Raw genomic sequence first — 13372 nt, 5'->3', positions numbered from 1 at the left:
CACATGCTGGCTTGAAAATCGGAAAGCTGAACTTTAATTTAAAATGTTGCTTCAAATGTAACTATATGCCTAGCATGACAATTTCCTCTTTCAATTAACAGCATAGTCATTACCCAAGGAAATGTAATAAAACTTTCCCTACCCAAATGTGTTTCTCAATTCTAGACAGGGAAACATTTCCTCAGTTCTATAGAAAGAGGTTTTGTGAAACAACACTCTTTCTAAATGTTCCATATATTCTGGATGCTGTATTAATCTCGCTGAGAAACACCCAAACCCAGACAATGTAGTATTTTATTTTTCTGCTTTTGCTCTCTTGATACATGACAGATCACCAGCAAGTTCATCTCTAAACTGAGCTTGACAAGAACTGAGTGTCCAGTCCACACTGTAATGGTACATTACAGATGCCTTCTAACTTTCTATTAATTCTGATTTGCTGAAACATGTCTTTATGTTAAGCTTGATCTTGCTCTGCTGGAAGCTATTCAAACCATGCTATTTCTAAAATGTGTAGGCTAGAATAATTTCAAGAGTCCTCAAATGACTTACTTTAATTGACTGAAAATTGTAGCACTTGCAAGTAGCTTTTTGTTAAGAGTGGCTGCAGAGCAAGCAGGCTACATCTCTAGCCGACTCCAACTATATTAGAGTCATACCTTGGAAGTCGAATGGCATCCGTCCCAGAAGTCCGTTCGACTTCCAAAACGTTCGAAAACCAAAGCACGGCTTTTGATGGGCTGCAGGAAGCTCCTGCAGAAAATCTGAAGCCCCGTAAGCCCCGTCAGATGTTCGGCTTCCAAAAATATTTCGCAAACCGGAACAGTCACTTCCGGGTTTGCTACGTTCAGGAGCCAAAACGTTCAGGAACTAAGCTGTTCAACTTCCAAGGTACGACTATACTACATAAAGCAAGGATGGGGAAATTCTGGTCCTCCAGACGTTGTTGGGTGACACGTCCCACTATCTCTAAGCACTCGCCATGCCGGCTGGGGCTAGTGGGAGTCCAACAGCCACAGTGTTTCCACCCCTGCTGTAAAGTAAGTTTTTTATAATAAAAAAATAGCTGCAAGCCCCCTTGCATCCTTCCAATGTCAGAAAACGTTCTTGCTCCCATTTTAAAACTGAGATTGAAGGAATGCAGGGAGAGCATATGTAGAGAGCATGTGTGCCTCCACTGAAATGTGTGTACCACCTGGATTAATGTTCATCAACTTCTTTTGGAGAGCTTCACACCACTGTCTTACCTTGGGTTGTATGGACAGAGTGTACTCTACGTTGGTGCTCCTAGATCTTCTTGTGTACAGTGGTACCTCGGGTTAATAACTTAATTTGTTCTGGAGGTCCATTCTTAACCTGAAACTGTTCTTAACCTGAGGTACCACTTTAGCTAATGGGGTCTCCCACTGTTCTCGGCCTGAAGCAAAGTTCTTAACCCAAGGTATTATTTCTTGGTTAGCGGGGTCTGTAACCTGAAGCGTCATAACCTGAAGCGTCTATAACCCGAGGTACCACTGTATATTATGGGGCTAAGAAGATGCATTGCAGGAATGATTAATCCCCACTGTGACAAATGGATACAGATAATGATCTCAAAACACGTTTTAGGCAGATAACTCCCAGACAAAATAAAGCCCTTAGATTTAAGCTGCTCCAGACACTTTGACTTAGAAGGAAAGAAAATGAACCCATTTCCAGGTTTTTCCTGGTTGTAAATAAGATCCTGTTACTAAGTTTTGTATTGTATTTGTGAACCGCCCTGTAAGGGCAGTATACAAATCTAATTAATGATAATAAGTTTTGATCAGCTTATAGTTATATTCAGCACAAATTGCCTGTAAATTAAAAAACAACAACACATGGTTCACTACAAAGCAGACAAATAGAGGTCTGGGCCTTTAGCCACCTCTCCTAATGCCGCTAGCTGTTTCACTTTGCAAACAGACCATCCCTGAAGCCCATCTTTAGATCTCTGCTTAAAAATAAGTTCTCTTATTTGTCTCTTCACCTCCACTCTTTTCACCAAGAAAGCAAATGTATTACTTGGGGATAAATGAGGAGAGCTCTGCCAGTTCATATTCCTCAGGGTGGTCAACCATAGGCTTCTGGAAAGCTCACAAGCAAAATATTCTTCTGTGTTTTGAGCCTCAAAGAGCTATTAATCAGAGATTATCCTCCTAGCGGCAATTTAGTGCGTGGCAATGTTACCTTGAAAAAGAGCCCGTTATAAGCTGGTGTAATACCTGAGATTTTCAATAGTTCCCCCCCCCCCCACAAAAGCAAACAAACAAACATACCTTCACGTTGTGCATTCAGTCAATTCTCCCACCCCCTCTTTCTCCAAAAGCCCACACTTCCAGACACAGCTCTGTCTCCTACTCAGAAGAATGGAAGCAAATAATTAATTCAAACTGCCTACCTGAGGATCCGTGTAGCAAAAGCTCAGGCCAAAGGGACCCAGTAAAGAGCTACATTTCCCAGAATTCCCTGGGAAGAGAGATTGATTGGCAAACTCCTCTGAGAATTGCAGCTGTGGGAGCGGAATAGGTGGTCTTCTAACAACTCCCAGCACCCTTAACAAACTACAGCTCCCATAATTCTTTGCTGGAAAGCGCGTCTGTGTAAAGCGACACCATAGTGCTTTAAATGTTTAGTGGGAATGTGGCCTAACTCTGCCCAATGTTCCATTCTAGCCCCCTTTCAACAGTGAAGGAGGGAAGAAACCCATGGAAATTAGCAGAGGCAAGGGAAGCAAGAAATGGGATGTGATAAAATGTTGGTTCAGATGCCCTTAGGCTTAGCTTCACTGAGGGGCCCAGGCTGCAGTTATGACCAAGTCCTTATCATACACATTAACGGGGACAGTATTATGCATGGAATGGGCTTTAGCCGCTTTACACACACACACACACACACACACACACACAGGTCCTTGGCTTTGTTAACACAGTCCGATGTCCATTACAGGAAGTTAAAAGAACAGAACTGCAATGAACTACTGTACAGTATATAGATAAAAATAACCTAATGGGTTTCCTCGCACAAAATCATGATGTTATAAACCCATCACTCCCGCCCTCAATTGCAATCAAATTCATGTTTTCCTCTCTAGGCTTTTGTTGAAGCAGGTTCTGTGCTACTTGAGGATGTGATGGATGGTTCATGTATTGGTCTTTGCCTTCAGCCTGCCTTGGCTCGCTGATTTATGGAGTTTTATTGACAGCAGCTGTAGCGGAAAGCATTTCTCCTAGCCCCTCTCCATCACAGATAACGTGTCATAGACACTGATACTAAAAGCAGACAGTTTGGAGGCTTGATAGAGGAAATTAGGCATCAGTAAACCATGAAATACCACTGACTGGCTTGTCTGTGGCAGAACAGCTTCGGAGGGGCTGTGGTGTCAATTCTACAGGAAGAATACAGATCACTGCTCACTTGAGAGACGTTAGAGCATTTTCGGCTCTTAACTACCCTTCCTGGAGGATTAACTTCTTTTTTCTCTTCTTTTTTACTAGACGTGAATCCTCTGCCTCTCTGTCTATGTAGCAGATGCAAGCAACTGGCAGCCAAGCAGGATGCACTTTCCATATAGCAAGTGGAATCATGAGGGCATGTCAAACCCAACCTTTTCTGCATTCTCTTATTTGTAGAGTTACTGTTTCCCGAGTGGCTTTCAGGTTTATGTTAAAGCACCAGAGTACATAAAATACCTTCATATCTACTTTCTACTTTCTACCATGCCGCTAATAACGGAAATCTAATTTGTTTATCATGGCCTTTTAAGTTGTCTGGCTTGCTATTTTTGATGTGTTACCTTCTTTAACCCTCCGTTCAATACGTAGACTCATCCAAGGATAATACAATACATCTCTAGTTTGCCATTCCCCCCCCCCCCCTTTCTTCAATGCTCAGGGGCTTCTTAATGTACAGTGGTACCTCTGGTTAAGTACTTAATTTGTTCCGGAGGTCCGTTCTTAACCTGAAACTGTTCTTAACCTGAAGCACCACTTTAACTAATGGGGCCTCCCGCTGCCGCTGCACCGCCAGAGCACGATTTCTGTTCTTATCCTGAAGCAAAGTTCTTAACCTGAAGCGTTATTTCTGGGTTAGCGGAGTATGTAACCTGAAGCGTATGTAACCCGAGATACCACTGTATTCCCTAAAGCATGACCTTCTGCAGTACTTTGGGCATATCATTCTGAAGTCCCCCCCCCCAAAAAAATCTAGGTGATACACCTAATGTTGAGAACGGGTGGCACTGTGGGTTAAACCACAGGTCCTAGGGCTTGCTGATGAGGAGGTCGGCGGTTCGAATCCCCGCGACGGGGTGAACTCCCGTTGCTCGGTCCCTGCTCCTGCCCACCCAGCAGTTCGAAATATATATATATATATATATATATATATATATATATATATATATATATATATATATATATATATATATATATATAAAATCAACAATACCTGCAAAAATGCATTCCCTGGTAAGGACCTTTTAATATATTTATTCAATCAGCAATTTTAAAAAATGTTAATACTGCTGTTCTAAGTTTAATTGCTGTTCCACTCATTTTTATTTGTTTCGCTTTCTCTGTTTTGTAGCTGTTGCTGTCCAACCTAATCATAGGTAGTATTTTGTTCGCTGCCTAGAAAACCCTGATGTAAAGGTGAGACATAAATGTTTGCAAACTGTTTTTAGGGTTTTTGTTGTTTTTTTACAATCAAGTGGTGCATAAATTTTATGAAACAAAATAAAAATAAAATAAATGTAATGGAACTGATTTTTATGATAACTACAATATGACTGCCTACTGCAAACTGGCCTGGCTTTCTCCTAACTCTTCTAGGAATGAGCTCCATGTACTAAAATAAGCTGACCTTCAAAAGGACAGCACTTGCTTTCCCACTCAATGGCAGTCTTACAACTTTACAACATTAACCCTAAAGTAGCCAAGCAGATAGTGCGGTTTCCTGTGTGCAGTTTACTACAACATGAAAGGGGAAGTGAGTGGTTTGGTCACATAGCTGCACAGGAAACAAGACAGATCTAGCCCAGTGTGTTCTTTTATTCTAGCCCAGTGTGTTCTTCTATTCTGACTGGAAGCTGCTATCAAGGGTCTCAGGCAGAGGACTTTCCCTTCACTGGTTCAGTGGCCAGCCAGATGCCTATGGGAAGCCCGCGAGCAGCATCTGAGCATAAGAAGCCCTCTCTCCACCTGCAGTTTTCAGCAACTGGTACTTAAAAGGCATACTGCCTGCCTCCAAAAGTGGAGGTAGTACACGTTCCACTCAGCTGAAGGAAACAGATCCCCCCCTCCATCGACGTGATTTTCAGGTTTGGGGTGTTCTTAGTTCCTTTATTTTTATAGACTTTCACCTCGATCCTGACTCAGCACGTGGTCTGGGCACTGAAATGATGGTAGCTACAGATACCAGTAGCTTCCTTTTCCATGTATGTGTCTAATCCTCTTTTAAAGCCATCCAACTTGGCAGCCATAACTTCCACAGTTTAGCTATGTGCTGTGTGAAGAAGCGCTTTCTTCAGTCTGTCCCGAATTGTCTTAACGTTCAGCTTCATTTATCCACCCACTTTCTCCACCTACTATTTAATTCTGCTTGATGCTAGAAGAAGAAGATGAAGAAGAAGAAGAAGAAGAAGAAGAAGAAGAGGAGGAGGAGGAGGAGGAGGAGTTTGGATTTGATATCCCACTTTATCACTACCCTAAGGAGTCTCAAAGCGGCTAACATTCTCCTTTCCCTTCCTCCCCCACAACAAACACTCTTGTGAGGTGAGTGGGGCTGAGAGACTTCAGAGAAAACAAAATCGAAAATTCTTTCTAGTAGCACCTTAGAGACCAACTGAGTTTGTTCCTGGTATGAGCTTTCGTGTGCATGCACACGAAAGCTCATACCAGGAACAAACTCAGTTGGTCTCTAAGGTGCTACTAGAAAGAATTTTCGATTTTGTTTTGACTATGGCAGACCAACACGGCTACCCACCTGTAACTAGACTTCAGAGAAGTGTGACTAGCCCAAGGTCACCCAGCAGCTGCAGGTGGAGGAGTGGAGACGCAAACCCGGTTCCCCAGATTATGAGTCTACCGCTCTTAACCACTTCACCACACTGGCTCTCCAGTGATGGAATCTCAAGAAAGCCTGCTCCAGTAAGTCATTTGTGGGACTTAGAGATGTGGTAAAGGGCAGAGATTTTGAAATTGAGGAGAGAAAGGATGGTATTTTGACCACCAGAATATTATTTCATACTCTTGTAGGGGGAAAGGCTTTAGGGCCCACAAAAGTTTGAAAAGACCTCAAAAGTAATCTAGTCTAATCCCTTATTTTAGTCTTTTGAAATCTGGCAGAGATGTTGTTTTTTAGTTTAGGAACCGTTGTTCACACATTAAATGCAATTCCTGTCAGCTACCCACAATGGCATACCACATATTTTAAGTCTGTTTCAAGTAGCATGAGATTTTCGACAGAACTTCATTCTTCATTAACTTGTCAAATTAGGAAAATTAGGAGATCTGTCAGAGTTAAGTGTAGTTAAGATTGACGATGATTTTTTTAGAACAAAGTTTGGGATATCCCTCCTCTACTTCTTTTATCTAATTTCCCTCATCTCTCCTCCTACTCCCCCAGCACCCTATGAGAAATTATCACAAGGGGAAGATGAACTGTTCCGCACTCAAAATTGCTCATACTTTTCTTTTCTTTTCTTTTTGTTAATTAAAGAAAAAAGATAAATTTTGACATTTAGGTACATGTGAAAATGTTTATACAAGTAATTCACTATGTCAGTTATTGTGTCTCTTTCTTGCATTCAGTTATTTGCATTATAACAAGTCTCTGTGTGTGTCTCTTTCCCTCCTCCCCACTCCCAGTTCGTAACTCTTCAAGTTGATCCCATGGCAGGAGGAACACACACAAACCATTCTCCTCTGTACGTCTTCCAGTTGGCAGAAAAATGCATTGACACAGTCCTTGGGGAGCTGTCGCTCCTTTGTACCCACTATGTAGGAGGACAACATTTAATTAATTGGCACTGATAGAAGTGTGTGATCTCTTTGGAGTTTTCCTTTGAAGAATATGTAAGACATGGAATTCAGGAGATGAGTGAAGGCAGACTCAGCAGTTGTAACAGATACAGGTCCTTGATGTACCGTCTCTCAAGTAGCAGGTTGCTGTCTTCTGATTCCCCCTCCCCATTTTACTTCCATCCAGTTAAATCCTTTTATCCAAGGCAGGAGTGTTTTGAGATCCACAGTAACAGCCTCAGCTTTAGCGCAGTGGGACAATTCAATCCTCCTAAGCTGTCAGCGATTCTTGAGCCAGATGTTTTTCAGTGCGTAATATGAAGATGTAAAAAGAGAGCCAATTGCTCTAACTGGAAGTGAACTTGAAGAACACAGTTTAGCTTTCAAATCATAGCATTTCTGAAGATGTTAAATAAGTGCTTATTCTTCTTCTTAAAAAAAGAGGAAACATCTCACAAAAAATATGGATACATACATGTAAGATCATGTAGATTCAAAAGACTAAGCTAACTTTCTCAGCTGTGATGCAGACAGTTCTCAAAAAGAGTAAGTTTCTTCTAAGCAGAAATTGTTAGAACCATTTCCATGCATTTGTTCGGCACATTCACATTAAGTGCTTGAGACCAGCAAATATGGACCATCTTGCCTTGCCTTGTGAAGCACCTGAGCCTTATTGAATTGTTACAGTTACAGCATTTATTGCATATTGAATTTATATCCTGACTTTTCTCCTGATGCAGCCCAGGGCGGCAAATTTTAAAAAACAAAGCAAAAATGTTATAAAACAGTCAAAACATTAGAATAAACTACCGTTAAATTATCTCTAATAGCAGTTAAAATTAAAAACATTCTTCCATCCAGGGATCTTGTGGATGTCATCAGCCACCCCAATGCCTGAGTAAACAGGAATGTTTTCATATTCCTCCTGAAAGTTAGTAAGGATGGGGGAGGCACACATCAACAGGGAGGGCATTCCCAGGGCCTTTTCAGTAGTGGTTCCACAGCCAAGACTCATCAGTCAGAACAATAAGATTGGGTCCACACAAGAATTTCCACAAATGTCAAGTGGCTGAATTGCAACTAATCACCAAACTTAAAACCATGGAGAAACCTGGTTTGAACAAAGACATTGGATTCTTATCTCATTATACATAACAAAGCCATCTTTAGCCATCTCACCCCTTGCCTTTCCCTGCAAGACTAATTGCAGCCGTTTAGAGTCGTCAACAGGTTTTCCACACTTATCAGCCTATCACCCATTCCCACCACCCTTCTGAGTAATACCCCTCCCCACTCCCCCACTATATTTAAGGATCTGGTGACTTCTGTTTCAGTGTATCTGAAGAAGTGTGCATGCACACGAAAGCTCATACCAGGAACAAACTCAGTTGGTCTCTAAGGTGCTACTAGAAAGAATTTTCAATTTTGTTTTCACAAATGTCAAGAAAGAAAAGAGCAAGAAAAGAGAGCCATTCTTAACAAACCTCAGGCATTTCATGACAGATCAGGAAAAGAAAACAAAATCTGCTAATAATGAATGGAATAAGGTGGATAGGGGAAAAACTAGACGTGTGGTTCAGAGGGAGGAGAGAGACTGGGGTTATAGGAAATAGGAACTTTTCCTACCTCAGGTTTCTGACATCTTCAAATGTTTCTTCAGATGAAGTGAGTACAGCAGAATTCTATGTAATTACTGCTGTAGACGCCTCTTTAATTAGTTGGCCCAGCGGACAGCCTTTCATCCTTATTAAGAGGAATTTACAATTAAAAGGCATTGTGTCAACTGCAAAGCTGTACTCTGGGGAGCTATCAAGCCCTCTGTTTCACTGAAGAGGCCCATCTCATTTGGAAGAAGCGTTAAACAGGGCTAAAGCTCTTTTTATGCCAAGGCAAGAGCAGCAGCAGAAGTACTGTGCGCATGAGAGCAGAATCATAGAATCACAGAATCGTAGAGTTGGAAGGGGCCATGGGGGTCGTTTAGTCCAACCCCCTGCAATGCAGGAAACTTCCACAACCCTGAGATTAAAAGTCCCACGCACTACCGACTGAGCTGTACTGTGGCAGCACGGGAGCAAGAGGCAGAGTTATTGAGCACCTTAATGACACAATCCTAAGGATATTTATAAATTAAGTCCCACTGGTTTTAAACATGGCATACTTTCGTATAGAAGGGTAAAGGTAAAGGTAAAGGGACCCCTGACAATTAGGTCCAACCGTGGACGACTCTGGGGTTGCGGCGCTCATCTCGCTTTACTGGCCGAGAAAGCAGGCGTACAGCTTCCGGGTCATGTGGCCAGCATGACTAAGCCGCTTCTGGCGAACCAGAGCAGCGCATGGAAACACTGTTTACCTTCCCGCCGGAGCAGTACCTATTTATCTACTTGCACTTTGACGTCCTTTCGAACTGCTAGGTTGGCAGGAGCAGGGACCAAACAACGGGAGCTCGCCCCGTCACGGGGATTCGAACCGCCAACCTTCTGATCGGCAAACCCTAGGCTCTGTGGTTTAACCCACAGCGCCACCCGTGTCCCTTTTGTATAGATATCTGGGCATAAATGAAAAGCATTCTCAAAATGTCCAGATATACCAATTTTGCCCAAGAGCAAGAAAAATAAAGAAAATGAAAAACGGAGTGAGCAAGCATTAAAGGGAGGCCCTATCCAGCCACTCTGAATGTTACTGAACATGCATGCACATGCAAGGGACAGATTATTATTTCTCTAGGCACACAGTTCGAAAGGTCTAGTTTAATTACCCCACCCAAATCTAGCACGGCTCCTCCTCATGCACCAAGGGCATCTGACGCAGGTGAGGGGCTGCAAGATGGACTGTTTTTGTTTTTTTTAAAATCTTGCCTTTCAACATTGAAAAAACAACCACCACCACCCTGCAAAAAATGGTAGAGAGAGAAAAAAGCAGAAATCACTGCACAAGCCTGCCAACAAAGTAAAATCAGCAAACACACAAATGCGCAAACAAAATTATCATCTCATTACAAGCTTGTGAAAATATAAAATTTTAGAAACCAGGTAAAAGGGAAGTGTAGATGCTAAATTCCAGTGGAGGACATTCTGTGACCAGAGCACCTCTACAGTAGAGGCTTTATTACCGATTAAAAACCACAGTATATCAGAGCCTGGAGGTACAGGGTGTCTGCTAAGAACCTACTTTGAAGCAGGTGGTCCTTCAGAACCTTTGGCCCTAAGCCAGGCATAGGCAAACTCAGCCCTCCAGATGTTTTGGGACTACAATTCCCATCACCCTAACCACTGGTCCTGTTAGCTAGGGATCATGGGAGTTGTAGTCCCAAAACATCTGGAGGGCCAAATTTGCCTATGCCTGCCCTAAGCTATATAGGATTTTATAGGTCATACACAGTAATACTGAGCTGTGCTCAGAAACCTTGCTAGCCAGTTAATCATTTTAGAAAGAAAAACTGTTTGAATAGTCTTCAAGGACAGCTCAGATATTGGAAGTCCAGATCCACGAGGGCATGGCTGTCATCAGGCACTTGCAGCAGATGCACCAGCTTAAACTGGTGAAAGGTGTTCCACATCAACAAAGCTACTTACACCACCCAAGTAAAGGCTAGAAGCCTTTAGATCAAAGGGCATCCCAAAGCTGCAAACTTGAATCGTCATTGGGGAATGCAACCCAAAAACAAAGAGGAACGTCACCACCCAGATCCAGTGACACCTCCCTCCCTAACTGTACTTCCATTTTGTCAGGATTAACTCCAAGTTTATAGTTTGTCCACCTTCATCCAGTCCATTAACTACACCACGAGGTACCTGATGTAAATAAACTGGCAGTGATCTACCCATTGGATTGACCAGAGACCAGTTGTTGAGCTTTTTTCTTCCCCGCCCCTCTTCGGGCGATTAATTGAGATCACGCAATCAACCAGGATCAACCAGGGACAGCCCGCAATCAACTGGTAGATCGTGATCGACTGGTTGGACCTCATTTGGTGCTGTTGTTGTAGTAGTACGTTTTATGGCACGGGGGACAAAAATGGCCCTGCAGTATTTCACAGCACAAGTGTCAGAAAGCACAGAACGAGAATTCCCCAGCACCACTTTCAGGAGTTAATCCAACAGGTAGGAAAATAATTCAGTCATACCTCGGAAGTCAAACAGAAACCATTCCAGAAGTTCATTCGACATCCAAAACGTTTGACTCCCAAAGCGTGGCTTCTGATTGGCTGCAGGAAGGTCCTGCAGCCAATCGGAAGCCCCGTCAGATGTTCGGCTTCCGAAAGAATGTTCAAAACCTGCAACAATCACTTCCTAGGTTTTGATTGTTTGGGAGTCAGAACATTCAACTCCCAAGGCATTCGGGAGCCGAGGTATCCTAAGGATACCAGGATGAGTCCAGGAGGATACAGTGGCTGATGGGTGTCAGATACCAATGAGAAATCTTGGGAAATTGCCAACACGACACTCCCTTGCCTTTTCCCCAGTATGCATTGTTCATCAGGGCAGCCAAGACTGTTTCGGTGCCAATCAGGCTAAAAGTCACTCCGAGTTGGACTCATATAAAATCATTGCCATCCAAGAGTGGAGAAGCTAGTGTTATGAAAGGAAGAAAAACTTCTTATTTTTTTCATGCTTTGCATAATTTTATAGACTTCTATCACGCCAACCTTTTCTCTAAAGTATGATGTGCCAAACATCATATTCCCATCCCATATTCCACATCCCATTCATCGTTTTGGTTGCCTCTTTCAAAACCCTTTTCCAATTCTACAATATCCTCTTTGAGGCAAGATGACCAGAACAGTACACAGTAGTCCAATTTGGGCGCAAAATAGGTTTGTATGACAACATAATGAGATTGGCAGTTTTATTTTCAATTCCATTCCTTATGATCCCTAGCATGGAATTTGCCTTTTTCACAGCTGCTGCATCCTAGTGGGTCAACATCATCATTGAGCTACCCACTATGACCCCAAGGTTTTGTTCCTGGTCGTTCATTGTCACCTCTGTTGCTGGCAACAGACCAAAAGGAAAGAGGTTGCTAAATGATATGGTTTTATTGCACATGGTTCATGCCTATGTCCAAGAGGGACTGCAGCAGCAGACTTTACTACGTTGCTATGGAAGCCAAATAAAATAAAGTTAAATGACAGTGACATATTCTAGAGCAGGGGTCAGCAAACTTTTTCAGTAGGGGGCCACTGTCCCTCAGACCTTGTGGTGGGCCAGACTATATTTTGAAGGAAAAAAATGAACGAATTCCTATGCCCACAAATAACCCAGAGATGCATTTTAAATAAAAGCACACATTCTACTCATGTAAAAACATGCTGATTCCCGGACTGTCCGCGGGCCAGATTTAGAAGGTGATTGGGCCAGATCTGGCCCCCGGGCCTTAGTTTGCCTACCCATGTTCTAGACTAGAGCATCTTGTGATGTTCAGTGCTGAGTTGCCTCTCCAATGTTTCCTCAATGAGACAAAAGCTATTTATGAGCCCTTTTTGAAATTTTAGTAATGGCTTCTTCAGTTCTGATTCTGTAAATACTGTCGACATACTGTACTGTTAGGTCCTTGAAAAATATAGACAAATGTTTGCTCTTATGTATAAAAATATCATCTCAGGATGGTGACCTTGAAGAACACTTAAATTTCTAAGAAAACAAACAAAAAAGAGAACCCAATAATAAATGCAGTTCTGAATAGACGTGTACGAGTTTATAAAACTTTTAATAATGCTAGTTAAAATGCACAAATCTTAATTCATAAATACAAATGAACTAGTACAAAAATTAAAAAGGGGAAATTGATTCATTTAGAAACACATTGAATTCCAATGGTTGCCTCTTGTAGGATTAACTGGGTTGTTATCAGTGCAGTCAGAACGATTTCCAAAATACTAAATGCTAATCCAGTAATGCTGCCTAGAAGAGAATGCACATTCCTCTAGCTCATTGTGAGGAACTAAATAAATCTTTGGTACTGTAATAAAAAGCAGAACAAAAACTCCAATAATTAGCAAGGGGAGGAAAACGCACACAAATTAATGTTGAGAATTTTCACATTCATGCTTCAAAGTGTAATCAACTTTTCTTCTCTATCGAAAAATGTATTTAAGGCGCCATGATAGCTTGCAACTAGATACTATGCATTTGATACTGACCTTCATGGGTGAAAGAACACATCTGATATGATTGCAGGGGGGTAAGATCTGTTTTATAAAAAGTTTGCTAAAGATTTGTTAAGGTTCCTATTTTAAGTGAGCACAGCAGAGGGGTTTAAGTAATATTATACTTATTATTTTTCATTCAAACTATATTAGGCACCTCTGGAACAAAGAGTTGCGATTTCATTTCATT

Source organism: Lacerta agilis, chromosome 2 (genome assembly GCF_009819535.1).
Source record: "Lacerta agilis isolate rLacAgi1 chromosome 2, rLacAgi1.pri, whole genome shotgun sequence".
Lineage (NCBI taxonomy): Eukaryota > Metazoa > Chordata > Lepidosauria > Squamata > Lacertidae > Lacerta > Lacerta agilis.
Note: the sequence above shows the minus strand (reverse complement) of the source record.